The sequence below is a fragment of the Puma concolor genome, chromosome D2 (genome assembly GCF_028749965.1).
Source record: "Puma concolor isolate L17-30 chromosome D2, mPumCon1.1.hap2, whole genome shotgun sequence".
NCBI lineage: Eukaryota > Metazoa > Chordata > Mammalia > Carnivora > Felidae > Puma > Puma concolor.
Window position 1 is genome coordinate 69,030,616 of NC_141677.1, and position 15,198 is coordinate 69,045,813.

At 45.8% G+C, this 15,198-nt stretch overlaps 1 protein-coding gene across 5 annotated transcripts in view; it reads left to right on the forward strand.

Annotated features, from left to right (window-relative positions):
- The window catches only part of RBM20 (RNA binding motif protein 20), a 196,022-nt gene that overhangs the window by 25,800 nt on the left and 155,024 nt on the right, over positions 1-15,198 (forward strand). The window contains exon 1 of one of the 5 annotated variants that reach the window (XM_086680846.1): positions 14,022-15,116. The exons of the other annotated variants lie outside the window; for them this stretch is intronic. The gene's annotated coding sequence lies outside the window, so the exon portion shown is untranslated. Of the gene's footprint in view, positions 1-14,021; positions 15,117-15,198 lie in introns of those variants that run through there. 5 annotated transcript variants of the gene reach the window in all.

Below are 15,198 nucleotides of genomic sequence, written 5' to 3' on the forward strand. Positions count from 1 at the left end.
CTCTCATCAGGGAGCTGACCTGGGGCTCCATCTCACAACCCTGGGATCATGACCTGAGCTGAAACTAAGAGTCCAGCATTCAACCAGCTGAGGCACCCAGGCACTCCTGCTGTGTGTGTGTTTAACAAACACATCTCTCTAGGATTTGAAACAATTAATTTAGGGGAGCATGGGTGGCTCAGTCCGTGAAGCATTGGACCCCTGATTTTGGCTCAGGTCAGGATCTCAGGGTTGGGTGGGTTCTAGCCCCGTGTGGGGATCTGCGCTGACAGTGCCAAGCCTGCTTGGAATTCTCTCTCTCCTCTCTCTCTGACCCTTCCCACGGGCATGCGCTCTCTCTCTCTCTCTCTCTCTCTCTCTCTCTCTCAAATAAATATTAAAAAAATAAAATTTAATAGCAGTAGTGACTTCATTTGTTAAAAATATTTAAACACGTTTATTAACAGTACTTCTAAGTAACACTCCTTTTTAAGTCTCTGTTTTGGAAAAGGTAAGTCTTACAATGTTAATTTACAGCACAGATCCAATCTGGTGGGTTTATTCATATTACAAACGAAGTTCTTCCTTAAGTTTTTAAAACAGAGAGAGGGGCGCCTGGGTGGCGCAGTCGGTTAAGCGTCCGACTTCAGCCAGGTCACGATCTCGCGGTCCATGAGTTCGAGCCCCGCGTCGGGCTCTGGGCTGATGGCTCAGAGCCTGGAGCCTGTTTCCGATTCTGAGTCTCCCTCTCTCTCTGCCCCTCTCCCGTTCATGCTCTGTCTCTCTCTGTCCCAAAAATAAATAAACGTTGAAAAAAAAAAAAAACAAAAAAACAGAGAGCCCTGTATCCCTTTAGGGTGGGGTCTGAAGGTCGGGAAGGGTTAGCTGGCCCCGAGGCGCTGAGGCTGGCAGCCCCAGGAATTCCGCAGCCTTAAAATCAGGTCTCCCCGCCTCAAGTTCTGGGGGGCAAACGTGGGTATTTGAGGGCCTGAATAAGAGGTTCTTCTTCCTCCAGCGTTAGAGGACTGATATTGTAGAATCCCGATTTTAAGGCGGACATGGTTTCTCCCTGGGGGACTTTGGGGACCCCTCCTCCCTGCGCCCCATAGCGATTCCCGGGACCCTGCGGTAGGGGCAGCACTGAGGCTGAATTCATCCCGACACCCCGCGGCCAGGGGCGGAGGGCGGCAGAGGTAGCAGAACTTGGATCGTTATGGATCGATCAGCTTTCCTCTCCTTAATCCTGGTTGTTTCTGCTGAACCCTCCGAATAATTTAATCCTTGTGTGTGTTTACAAACAAGAAGCCTGAGAGGGGCGCCTGGCTAGCTCAGTCCGTAGAGCAAGCGGCTCTTGATCTCAGGATCCTGAGTTCAAACCTCACCTCGGGTGTGGAGCCTACTTTGAAAACCACCACCACCAAGAAAACCAAACTAGAAGCCTGAAAAATCTCAGCGAGCCGGTCCAAGGGGAGGCTCCCCGTGCTTCGCGTGTCACCTGCGCCCGGACCCTGCGTCCCCTCCACGGAGACCACCGCGGCCGGCTGCCTGCCGCCTTCTCTCAGACCCGCCGAGCTTTGGGGGTCGTGGGCAGAAAGCGCCCCCGGCCAGGGCGCGGCGCGCGTGCGATCTTCCTGCGAACGCGCCCGGGGAGGTGTGCGCGCCGCCAGCTCGCTCGCGCCGAGTCCTCGGAGCCGCGCCATCCGCAGCTTCTGTCCCCTGCGTGGAGACTGCTCCCGATCTGGGGGGGGTGGGGGGGGGTGCCCGGGGGTGGGGGTGCCCTAGCGACCCCAGGAGAGATGGTCGTCTCTCCTGGAGTGGGAAAGCGGCTTCTTTTGGAGCGCTAGTGCTCCCAGCATACCGGGATGTACCATGAACCTGGACCGGTTCGTTTGTCAAACGCCTAAGACGTGCGTCTTCTAGGACCGGGGAGCAAAGTAGGATAAACCCCGTGTGGTTCCTCTGTGCAAAGTCGACTGCTTTTTTCTACACATACACTAGTTTTCTCTTTCTTCCTAGTTTTAGTTGTACTAAAATGTTCAATTTTGAAGTCTTTTTTACTTAACATTATTTTACAAACATATATACTGGCTGCATAATATTTTCTTAAGTGTATATAGACATTCCCCTGTTGGATATTTGGGTGGTTGGGTTTTTCTGTGGTAAACATCTTTTTGCCTATAACGTTTTCCATGTTATGTTACAGGCTCATGTTGTAATTATTTGGGGCAAAGTGTAGGGATATTTTTAAAAAAAGTCTGTCTATCTATCTATCTTTCAAACAGCTTTCCAAAAAAAATTTCACTCCTGCTAGCTGTGGTTCAATATATATTCTATGCCAGCCTCACCAGCACTGCTGAGAATGAGAATCCTGGTGGGATAGTGAAGCCAAGGCCACAGATGAGGGGAGATGGGCACTGACTGTGAAAGCCTGCTTTCTGTAACCCACTATTCCCACTTCCTGCATTTGGAGGACAGTGGTTTATATTGAAATTGGGGGAATGAGATTTAGTTCTGATTTGGGGCCTGAGGTGGTTCTTGAGGTTACCTTGGATTGGGGTGTTTAAAGGAGAGCACTGTCTGAAATTATCATGGCTTTGTAACCCATGAATTTGGGTTACATGTAGAGGGAATACCATTTTCTATGTGTGGGATACGTTTTTGGGGTTGGCTTCCATTTTGAGCAGAATGAGTCCATAATGGAGAGGTTTTCCCTGGGCAGTTTGAGGATGTATCTTCCTGGCGTGGACCTGAGGTGGTTTTTAGCATCCCCCTACTTTTATTTTTTATTAAAAAAATTTTTTTAAGAGAGAGAGAGAGTGCACACTCAAGTGGGGGACAGGGGCAACGGGAGAGAGAGAATTTCAAGCATGCTCTACACTCGGCATGGAACTCAACCCATAAAATCAAGAGTTTGATATTCAACCCACTGAGCCACCCAGGCGCCCCTCCCCGTACTTTTATACTGCGATTGTTAAGGTTGCTGCCTAGAGAGAAAAGGTCTCCCTCTTCAAGAGTGCATTTCATGTGTCAGGTGGATGGGAAGGAATGCAGAAGTCACAGCTTTAGTCTGCAAATGTATTGGAAGGGCTGGGTTTTAATAATAAGTGAGCTGTGTAGGATGGTGTTCATGTTTGGGTCGTTCATGGTCAGTTCTTATGTCCTGTACAATCCATGAGAAAACCTATAACTGTATCACCAGTTCATTCTGTGCCTGAGCCTCATGTTCCTGGGGCTTCGCCTACAACAATGAGCTCTTAAATCCTAGGCTGCTGTATTTGCCATGCTGCTGATCTCGAGTTAGAGCGAGATTCCAATGTCCTTCAGCTTAAACAAGTTCTGAGTGTCTCCTTAAAATTATTCTCAATTTCCAGCCCATTTCCAGATGGCGGGCAGACTTGAATTATACAACCTGTAGCTGGACATTTGTGTCGTGACTACATAAGCTGAATGATGTCTCCTAAGTCTTTGTGGATCCCTTAGAAGCTCACTGGATTAATAGTGTTGAAGGTTTTTAATCTGAATAATTTTAATTGCATTTGGAAGCCTGCATATTAACAAGCTGGTAGTAAGGCAGCTTGGCATTAAGAGTGATAGTGCTCTAATCTTTGAGATAACATACATGGTCTGGTGTTTTTGAGGATGTCGATGGACTGTATTTTTTAGACTTTTTTTTTAGTTCATTTTCGCTGTTGGAGATAACTTAATTATCTCAAATAATTATTTTTTAAATGCCTTAAAATAATATAAGCCAATAACTTTAGGATTCTCCCATCAGAGGATATACCTATTTTATATGGCTGTGTCTGTGTGTATGCGTGTATATACTAACTCTGTGTCCTGGGCTGCAGAGAATATAGAAGTATCTCCCATATAATCTTTTTTTTTTTTAATTTTTCAATGTTTATTTATTTTGAGAGAGAGAAAGAGAGAGAGAGCGTGCATGAGTGAGGTAGAGGCAGAGAGAGAGAGGTAGACACAGAATCCAAAGCAGGCTCCAGGCTGTCAGCACAGAGCCCGATGTGGGGCTCGAACCCACAAACCATGAGATCATGACCTGAGCCAAAGTCAGCCGCTTATCTGACTGAGCCACCCGGACTCCCCTCTCCTGTATAATCTTTAAGGAGCTTGCAACCAAGTTGCGGGGATAAGGAGAACAAAGCTGAAATATTTAATGAATGTTTCAAGATGGGATATAATTCAATATTCACCGTGTGTTGCTGACTGATGGTGATGTTCTAAGTGCCAGCATTATGTGGTGCAAACGGTCTGGAAGGAGACCAGCAGGACCTCGGTGTTTGGCGAAGACATCCTGGAGGGGTGGGATCTGGAAGGGCCTTGAAGGAATGGACAGGTTTTGGGTGGGTGGAAGTGAAATTACGGAAGTTATACCCCGAGAAGACTCTGGTGGAATAAAGGAGAAGAGAGCCTGGTTAGGAGAATAAGATTTTTATTGACCTGTGAAGGGTGAAAGGTTAGCTAGGACGGTGGGTCTAGGTTTGGGAGGAACCCAAAGTCAAGAAGAGAGGCTGATTCTTAAAACCACCACCACTGCTGTCATCATCATCGACAGCACGTTATTAGCAGCTAACCTTTGTTGTGTGCTCACTACATGATTCTAAGGGCTTTCCATATATCTTATTTAATCCTCAGACAACCTTATGAAACAGATAACAATTATTATTCACTCTTTATGGCAGAGGGACCGAAACATAAAGAAGTTAAGTAACTTCCAGCTAGTAGGAGGCACAGTTGGGGTTCAGACAGACTGAACCAGGCAGCCTGTTTTCTGTCGGAGCCCGTGTTCCTCACCACGATGTAGTACTACCTCTTAGTCATAGTTGAGAACTCCTAATGAGATTAATGTGGCTTCATCATGTGCAGGAGCCTGGCCTTTCGAGTCGGAGAGACCTGGACTCACATTCCCGCTCTACCACTTATTAGCTATGATCTTGGAAGTTATTTCTGTGAACCTCGATTTCATCACTTATTTATTTTTTATTTATATTTATTTATTTATTAAAAAAATTTTAAGGCTTTTTATTTATTTTTGAGAGAGAGAGAGAGAGGGAAACACAGAATCCGAACACAGGTTCCAGGCTCTGAGCCATCAGCACAGAGCCCAATGTGGGGCTCAAACTCACGAACTACAAGATCATGACCTGAGCTAAAGTCTGACACTCAACTGACTGAGCCACCCAGGCTCGATTTCATCATTTATGAAGGAGGGATAATAATACTTCAGGATTGTTGGGAGGATTAAATGAGATAGCATACATAAATCACCTAGTGGAACGCCTAGCAGGGAGTAAGATGGCAGGAAAGGATTGTTACCATGGACTCCTATTTCTCAAATAAAAATTGGGCTGAAATTGGTCGCTGAGTAGAAAAAAGAATGAGGGTAAGAGATGATTCAGGTAGAATTTATTTGGTGTCACTTGCAATAATAATTAGCCAACACAGATACCAGATGTGGAATTCCTTCTGGATCATTCCAGGAATGGACTATAAATTCCAGATGTGGTTCTACACGGCTCTAAGAACTGACTGCATTTTTCTTTGTCCTCCGAAACTTGGAGGGTAAAACCAGGACATTGCCATTGTACTGAAATTAAGCACAGGATCAGGTGCCAATTGCGCATTCCAGGGGCTAGAATCAGGATCTGCTGAAATCAGTGTCCTCCCTCTTCCTAATGGTGCCGATCACAGATAATTGCCGTGCCTCTCAGAGAGAAAAATAGATATTTGAAAGTAGAGTACTTAATAATCGTGTATAAAGTAAGACAAGGCATGGAATAATTATAACTGAGACAGAGACATTTAAACAACACATTTTAGAGGAAAAAAAGAAGAACAAAACAGCGGAATAAAAACTGTTCCCTAAGATGAAATGCTAATTAGAAATATCACTGTCAGAGTTTTTGGAGAAAAAGCACTTAGTGCTTCTCACGTTGGAGTCCTTGCACATTCCAGACGGTCCACCTGGTAGTTTTTCCTCTGTGTGGCATTCTGTGGTTGTAGTTTCTCTTAACATTGCTTCCTCCCAGAATTTCAAAAGTCGTAGTACAAATGTCTACAAAGAAGAGCAATTTCCTTTTCTGATTTTCAGTTCCCTTGTTTGTGATAAACCTATTTGTTCTTGTGTCTGTGTCCTCAGTATAATTCGGGTTGTCTTCCTTGGAACCACTGAATGTTCTTTGTTGCTCTCAATCCAATATTGGTTTTGACATTTGGAAATGCAAGAAGCTATAAGGAAAAATAAAAGTTGAAAAAATATGTAGTGTGTCTGAAAATGTGAAAAATTTTATCAAAATCCCAGAGTTGCTGTAGAATTTTTAAGTTTTCAAATAAGGCTGGAATCAGATTGCTGCTTGCAGACCTATTTGGTGCTAAGTGGTATTTGGGAAAAGCTGGAGTGTTGCCTATTATTTAATTTTATAAATTTTCATTCTCCTTTCTCCCTCCCTCCCTTCCTTCCCTTCTTTCTTGTTTGTTTGTTTGTCTGTTTGTTTATTTTTTTTTTTTTAAGTAATTTCTACTCCCAGCGTGGGCTGGAACTCACAATCCTGAGATCAAGCGTCACATGCTCTTCCTACTGAGCCAACCAGGTGCCCCTTATAAATTTTCTAATAGGTGATTTTTACAACAGAGGATTGGTGATTTTAATGGACCTGTGTTTTATGTTTCTGATCTTCATGTAATGGATGTCTATCCAAAGGTAATGAGGTCGACCTGGCTGGTAAAATAATGGCTTTCCAAATTGTTTTTCTTGAAGTTAAGGGTTTTCACATCCTCCAGAGCTCACTGCCTCCCATTCTAACCCATGGGACACTTCATTCCTAGTTCATTCAACTAGGAGAAGTATTTATTGAACACCTATCATGTTCTAGGAGCTGTCATAGGTGCTGAGAGATGAACAGAAATGGATGAGGTCATCATGGGTGGTGCTTATAGGCTAGTGAAGAAATCACACATAAATCAAAAACATACAGAGAACTATGAAAGCATAAATTGACGTAAATAATATGAAGGAATGAAAGGATTTCTCTAAACCAAGGTGGGGAAATAGAACTCTGGGAATCATGAAAAGTTTATTCATACAAAACATTCCTGGGGTGCCTGGATGGCTCAGTCAGTTAATTGCCCGACTCTAGATTTCAGCTCAGGTAATGATCTCACAGTTCTTGAGTTCAAGCCCCACATCGAGCTCTGTGCTGACAGCTCAGGGCCTGGAGCCTGCTTCAGATTCTGTCTTCAGATTCTCTCTCTCTGCCCTTCCCCTGCTCGTGCTTTGTCTCTCTCTCAAAAATAAATAAACATCAAAAAACATTTTTTTAAATGATCATGCAAAAAATGTGCAGGTGTCAATGCATTTAAATACATCATGTTGCCATTCATTGGCCATGAGGGTGTCCCTAAATGGAATTCTGTTTCAAGACACATTTGAGCCCATGGCCATGCAGAGACCATGAACAGCGAATCTTCTCGTAATTTGCTCTGTTTTAGTTGAAGCAGCCTCATCCCCACCGCATTGTCACTGAGGAATGGACCCCCTGGGTCAGGGCCGTCATGGAAAACATCTGATTGAGTGACTTGTCCCTTGTTGTTCATTTCTGACCAGATGCAGTTTGGTTCTGGGAAGCATCCTTGGGTGTGCAAGGCCAGAGTGATCTGAGTTCTGCTGCCAGCTCCTCTGGTCATTGAGCTTGGCTTCCCTGAGGCCAGGAGAGGTGGCATATGAAGATGTTGAGCTTGATGACCTCAAGGAGTCTTTCTAGGATCAAGTTTTATTTTGGAAGAAGCGGGCAGTAGAAGAATGTCCGGGTAGAATCACTTTATACTCAACCAAGACATGACATCTACATGACATTTTTATGGTTCGATGCAGTAGGGGCACTAGGTTTAGAGTCTGAAAGTTCCAGGCTCCGCAAGAACATAGTGGACTCCTGGAATGATGTGCTTTATACTCATTCAGGCCCAGAGTGTGGGTGAGTTCATGCTCCATTGCAACCCTTGTTCAGAGACAGGGAGGCTCCAGAGTAGGTAAGCATGCAGATTCTGGGTTTAAGTCAAGAACATTCCACTAAGTAGCCATGTACACTTGGGCAGGAAACTTGGCCTTCTTGAGCCTCAGTTTTTGCATCTATAAAATGGAGCCTCACTTTTTCTCATCTATACTCTTCTCTTTCTCCTAGAGTTGGAGCAAGGATGAATGAAGGGTGTATAAAGTGGTTAGCATGGTGCCTGGTACATAGTAAGTGCCCAATAAATGTTCATGGTCACTTCATTTTTCTTTTTTTTTCTTTTAAAGTTTTTTTTTTTTTTATTTTGAGAGAGATAGAGAGCATGGAAGGGGTAGAGAGAGAGAGAGAATCCCAAACAGGCTCAGCATTGTCAGCACAGAGCCCATTGTGGGACTTGAATCCATGAACCCATGAGATCATGACCTGAGCCACAATCAAGAGTCGGCCACTTCACTGACTGAGCCACCCATGCGCCCTGACCTTACAGTATTTCCCTTGAGATATTCTTTTTTTAAATGTTTGCTTATTTTTGAAAGATAGCAAGCACGAGTGGGGCAGGGCGGGGCGGGGGGCAGAGGATCTCAAGCAGGCTCCACGCTGACAGCAGAGAGCCCTATGCGGGGCTTGAACTCACGAACCATGAGATCATGACCTGAGGCAAAGTCAGACGCTCAACTGACTGAGTCACCCAGGCACCCTGTCACTTCATTTTTCTTATTCATCATTATTATGGCTTCTGCTGTTGTGGTCCTTCAGTTGGGCATGGCATGTAAGCCCTGTGTCTTGGGATCCTACCTGTGGTGTCTGCTTCACAGGGTCATTTTGAAAGTGAAATGTAACTAGGGTGAGGGTGAGGCGGTGGAAGGCTGGAGGTCTGTCCGTCTGCAGCTTGGCTCTTCTCTGAGGGAGGGGTTTGGCTGAGCCTGGACGGCAGGCCTGTCTTCCTCCAGCCCTGACAGACCGAGGCCCATGCAGACGCACTTCCCATCCAGGCGGACAGGCCCGGCCCGCAGTTGCTTCATTTGGTGACTGTCATTCACAGCTCATGGCATCTCATGCCAGAGGCAGTCGGAGGGCACCTCCATCTCAATTTCATCTCCAGACTGACCCTGCCCCTCTTCCGCTTCCTTGTTTGAAATTGCCAGAGAAGGGCACAGTAGGACAGCACTGGTCCTAAAAACAATTATATAAGCTGATTAAAAACAATAAAATCCAGAAACTGTGAGTGGTGGTGCTCGAGCTGGGCACCTGTTGTCACGCAGGCTGCCCTGGGGGAGAGCGATTAGTTTGTTTGGCAAAACCGCTGGAATGTTCTTGGTGGGGGCGGAAGCTGGGGAGTGGGTGGTAGGTTTGCTCCTTGGGTGTGTTGCCTCCTTCCGAGCAGATGCGCCTGAAAGAATTTCTAGGGGGGGGCGGGGCATGGCACAGCCTGGGGAAGGCCCGAAGGGCTGCTGTCCTGTCCAAATGGCCCATTCATAAAATGCCTCCTCTTCCTTCTCCACAGGGCACCAGCCACTGTCCAGTTTTTCCCACCTCAGGGGTTCATTTCCCTCAAAGGGGGGAGGAGGAGCCCTGTCAGCTAAAAGGGTGGTAGGAGCCTCCGTTCTCCAAGCTTCATCCGTTTTACTACTCACCCAGCTGGGTATGATAGATGGCCTTGGCCTCATCGGGTCGTGTGTTCAGCTGTGAGCCAGCATCTGCCAAGGGTGTTTGGCCAGCGGCAGGACTGACACACACGGTTAACCAGCCTGGGCTCCGGTGCTGTGTCCCACGGTGGCTGTCACAGTGACAGCTCACCTGGGGGCCGGAGCTGTGGGTGCTTGGGGGAGGCCCATCTGACCTTCTTCCATGGCTCTACTTGGTGGTGGTGGAGGGGATCCTTCCCCTTCGCCCCAGCCTGGTCCACTTAGACTGGGGCCCATCAGTAAGGCCGGGGGGAGACAGGTGGCTCTTGAGGGTCACTTTGCCCAGCTGCCACACCCACACCATTCCCCCCCCCGGCTCCTCCTATGTACTCCCCACTCGCTTCTGTTCCCCTTTGCTTCTCTTTTCTTTCGACCTCTCTCTTGCAGCCTGTGTCTCTGGTTCTCTCTCTGAATTCTGGCATACTTGTAGACGTGATTTGTTAAAATTTGCAATCAATCCTGACCGTGTGTCTCATGTTTCTGTCCGAGGGCAGTTACTTGATGGGAGAGAAGCAGGGTGCCCCCTGTCACATTCCTCGCTGACCATGTATGGGGAGCCCTGGAGTGGATGAAGAAAGGATGCCTCTGCTGAAGGCATTCCACTCCCTCATCAGGACCGCTCGAGGAGCTGGTGATAGAACTGACCCTGCACCCCAGGGACACACGACCTCCCTTTGCTGTCAGCCCAGCCTCCTCTGCGAGGGTCTGCGCCAATCCACCCCCGGCTGAGACAGGCAAGAAAATCTTCCGTCCGCCTATTTCTTAGGGTCGGGTTAGGCTTCGGAGGCCACATGGAGAGATTTCGATGTCTGCGTTCATCCTTTTATTTAGTGCTTTATATTGAAGGACCGGGATCCCCAGGCTATACTATATTTTTAAAGACAGCGCTGGTTAAAACAAGGAATGCTCTCAGTTAATCCTGTCTGCCTTCAGATCACCTGCACGAAGTGTCAGTGACACTGAAATTATTTTCACAGTTGCCTTTAAGCCGGATAAAGACAAACCTCCTGGAGAGGGCCGCTGCTGCTCTCTCAGCCTCAGAGCAGGCTCAGGAGTTCATCACGATGCTTTTTTTAACTTTTTATTGTGAAATAAATTGATTTACAAAAAATCTGCAAAAATAGTAGAGTTCCTGTATACTTTTCGCCCAGCTTGCTCTTGTGTTCACATCTTACATAGCCACGGTACATTTATCAAAACCAAGAAAGGGGGGCGCCTGGGTGGCGCAGTCGGTTAAGCGTCCGACTTCAGCCAGGTCACGATCTCGCGGTCCGTGAGTTCGAGCCCCGCGTCGGGCTCTGGGCTGATGGCTCAGAGCCTGGAGCCTGTTTCCAATTCTGTGTCTCCCTCTCTCTCTGCCCCTCCCCCGTTCATGCTCTGTCTCTCTCTGTCCCAAAAAAATAAATAAACGTTAAAAAAAAAAAAAAAACCAAGAAAGGAATATTGGTATAATACTAGTAACCAAATTATAGACTCCGCCCCGCTCCCTGAATTTAGCAATTTTTCCACTAGTATTCTTTTTTTTTTTTTAAGTTTATTTATTTTGAGAGAGAGAGAGAGAGCACAAGTGGGGAAGGGGCAGAGAGAGAGAGGGAGAAAGAGAATTCCAAGTAGGCTCTGCACTGTCAGCGCAGAGCCTGATGTGGGGCTTGATCTCCCAAACTGTGAGATCACGGCATGGGCCGAAATCAAGACTCGGACACTTAACCGACTGAGCCACTCAGGTGTCCCTCCACTAGTGTTTTTTTCTCTTCCATGATGCAATCCAGGATCCCACCTGGCATTTGGTTTTCATGTCTCCATCCTCTCCTCCAATGTGTAATAATTTCTCAGTCTCTCTTGTCTTTCATGACCTCAACACTTTGAAGAGTCCTGGCCGGTTATTTTTGAAAACAAGGATCAGCCAACGTTTTCTGTCCAGGGCCAGATAGTAAGTGTTTTCAGCTTTGCAGGCCACATGGTCTCTGTTGGAGCCCCTCAGCTTTGCTACTGTAGCACAAAAGCAGCCTTAGACAGTACGTCAGTGAACGAGCATGGCTGTGTTCCAGTATAATTTCATTTATGAAAATAAGCAGAGGTCCAGATTTGGCTGTCAGACTGCAGTTGGCCATCCCTCGTGTGAAAAAGACCCTCGATTTGAGTTTGTCTGATGTGTTCTCTCGATCAGGTTGAGGTTTTGCATTTTTAGCTAAGAATCCCACAGGGGGGGGGATGGGCATCACTTAATCACTTGGTTGAAGTGGTGTTAACTGTAAAGTTAGAAGGTGCTTTTTTCCTTCCTGTGTAATTAAGAATATCTCAAGGGAGATACTGTAAGATTATGCAAATACCCTATTTCTCCTCAAACTCTCACTTGCTAATTTTAGCATCTGTCCGCAGAGCTTGCTGCAACAGTTATTACTGTAATCTTCTTAAAAAAATTTTTTTTAATGGTTATTTATTTTTGGGAGACAGACAGAGTGGGGGAGGGACAGAGAGAGAGAGAGGGACACACAGAATCTGAAGCAGGCTCCAGGCTCTGATCCGTCAGCACAGAGCCCGATGTGGGGCTCGCACCCACGAACTGTGGGATCGTGACCTGGGCTGAAGTCGGACGCTCAACTGACTGAGCCACCCAGGCGCCCCATTACTGTAATCTTCTAAGGGTGAATTTCTGTTTCATTCATTCCTTCTGCATTTATTAATTGGAATTCTTCTATAAGGAAGACCTGTTTCTTCTCCCCCATTAATTTCTTCATCAGTTATTTATTTCAGGACGGACTCATGGATATTTCTTTTCTTGTCTTTTTTTTTTTATTATTATGCTGAGCACAGTTTTTGAAGTGGCTGCCAAAAATCACCTCTTTTGGATTTCTTTGGTCTCATCCAACTCTTGACCACCCTCTTGATTTCATAGTTGGCTTTATTCTGATTACAACTCTGCAGGCATCCAGTGGCCTCAGACCCAATAGGTCTGCGTTTCATTAACTTGTTAATGGCACAAGGCAGTTTTATTTTTCAGCCAAAGCACTGGCCAAGTTTACACTCTCAGTCTACCACACAGCTGGTGAGTTGAGTGGGAGGTCAGCCTTAGGGCGACAGGAGCCAGTTGGGAGCTGGTAATTGGTTTCCATTAATCTTTCTGGGTGGAGGAGGAGTTTGTAGTATTTTCTGGTACATTCTAGGTTAGCTTTGAATTAGGAGTGTGGTCCAAGTTGTGAGTTCTCCTGTCCTTCTTATTCTTTAAAAGCTTTCTTTTTCTTCTGTTTGTTGGGAAACTTTATTAAAAGTGAAAACCTTGTTTAGGCACAGAGTTTGAAGTACGTAGAATTTCATTGCTTTTGCACTCATTTGTCTAGATTAAAGTAAACTGTTAGTTTAAGTGGCTCAATTAGAAAACCAAACAGGGGGTGCCTGGGTGGCTCAGGCAGTTAAGCATCCAGCTCTCCATTTCAGCTCAGGCTGTGATTTCATGATTCGTGAGTTTGAGCCCTGCATTGGGCTCTGCGCTGACAGTGCTGAGCCTGCTTGGGATTCTTTCTCTCTCCCTGTCTCTGTCCTTCCCCTGCTTCCGTGCTCTCTCTCTCTCTCTCTCTCAAAATAAAGAAGTAAACATTAAAAAAAAAGAAAATTGGGGCGCCTGGGTGGCTCAGTCGGTTGGGCGTCCGACTTCAGCTCAGGTCATGCTCTCACACTCCATGAGTTTGAGCCCCGCTTCGGGCTCTGTGCTGACAGCTTGGAGCCTGGAGCCTGCTTCGGATTCTGTGTCTCCCTCTCTGTCTCTTTCTCTGTCTCTGTGCCTGCCCTGCTTGCCCTCTCTCTCTCTCTCTCTCTCTCTCAAAATTGAATAAGCATTAAAAAATTTAAAAAATAATAAAAAATAAAAAGAAAACCAAACAAATTTCCAAAATATAAGCCATCTGATCTGCTCTGAAACACAATGAATATGTTGAGTTAGCTTTCTAAAATAGAAGAAACTTCTATTATTCCCCATAATTAAAATTTTTTGTTTAGTAACCACACAGGAGATGAGGTGAACAGCCGGTGAGTATGGCCCTTCCGTTTTTGTTAGCCCTTTTGAAGCTTTTAGAAAATGTCCTTGGGGCACCTGGGTGGCGCAGTCGGTTAAGCGTCCGACTTCAGCCAGGTCACGATCTCGCGGTCCGTGAGTTCGAGCCCTGCGTCGGGCTCTGGGCTGATGGCTCAGAGCCTGGAGTCTGTTTCTGATTCTGTGTCTCCCTCTCTCTCTGCCCCTCCCCCATTCATGCTCTGTCTCTCTCTGTCCCAAAAATAAAATAAACGTTAAAAAAAATTAAAAAAAAAAAAAAAAAAAGAAAAAAGAAAATGTCCTTTTCTTAGGGCTCTTTGGTCAATGATGATAGAAGAAAGAGAGGAAGATCAAGGCACATTCTGTGACCAACAACAGGGTTGTATTCCATACTCTGAAAGATTTTTTAATAATTAATTTTTGGAGAAAGTGAGTAGACTCAGTCAGCTTTTAAAGAAATTCATAGAACGATTTCTCTTACAGTGTCAATGAAGGGAAAAAGAGAAAGAAAAGAATTGTCATTTGCCTAAGACATTATTAGAATCCAAAAGGGAAAAAAAAAGAAATTGGGAACTTCTGATCTTGTCCTGGTACAGAATTCACTGAAATAGAACCTCATAAACTGCAGCTTAATTTCTGCCTTCTTTAGGGTAGAAATGTGAGTGTTAGAGTCCTGTGGAAGTTCGTGCAGGTTCCTACCAGCAGCTGAGAAGATGCATCCAAACTTTAGCATTCTATTTCTGCATAATTTGTTCATCTTGCCCAGTTGTAGAATTGCATGGAAAGCCGAAATACTAATACTTTTGTGTAATTTACAAAAGGGAATCACAGCCTTTGTCACTAAGTGTTTATTTCACTGGCTGTGAAGCAGCTTAATAAAGTCACATGTTTGAGTCAGATGGGGATCTGTTGGAGCTTAGGGCCTTCAAAACAATCACTCCCAGCAAGTAATGTGAAGGAGACAAGTAAAGAGAGTTGCTGGTGGTAGATGGATGATTGTGGTGGATCCCGGCATCTCGAGAAGGGACTGGATTGACAGAAGCTCTGGTACAGGTTCCTGGATCTGCGTCTCAGAGCCTGAAAGGAAGTGGCGACTTCTTTTGTAAAATGTATGGCCATTTATGAAAGGAGGTGATTGGGTCAGCTGTTGGCCTGGGAAGAGACGTTGTGTGGGCCCTTGCTGGCCTTTCTGGGGCTTGTGATCACAGTGGGAGCTCAGCACTTTTCACACGGGACCTTACGGATCCATTGTCATCTCGTCCTTGGTGGGCCTGTCAAAAGAAGTTATTTCGAAAGCCTATTGCTGATTGCACATTTCATTCCATCAAGTGTTCCGTGCATTTCATACAACTGCTGGAAGCTTCTGAGATAAGAGTGGAAAAGTGCCCTGTGCCCTTCGGAGAGGTGGGTGATCTATTTTCGACTTGGAGACTGGTGACAAACCTGTCTTCTGTCAGGTCAGACTTGCAGGGACTTTCTTGTTTTC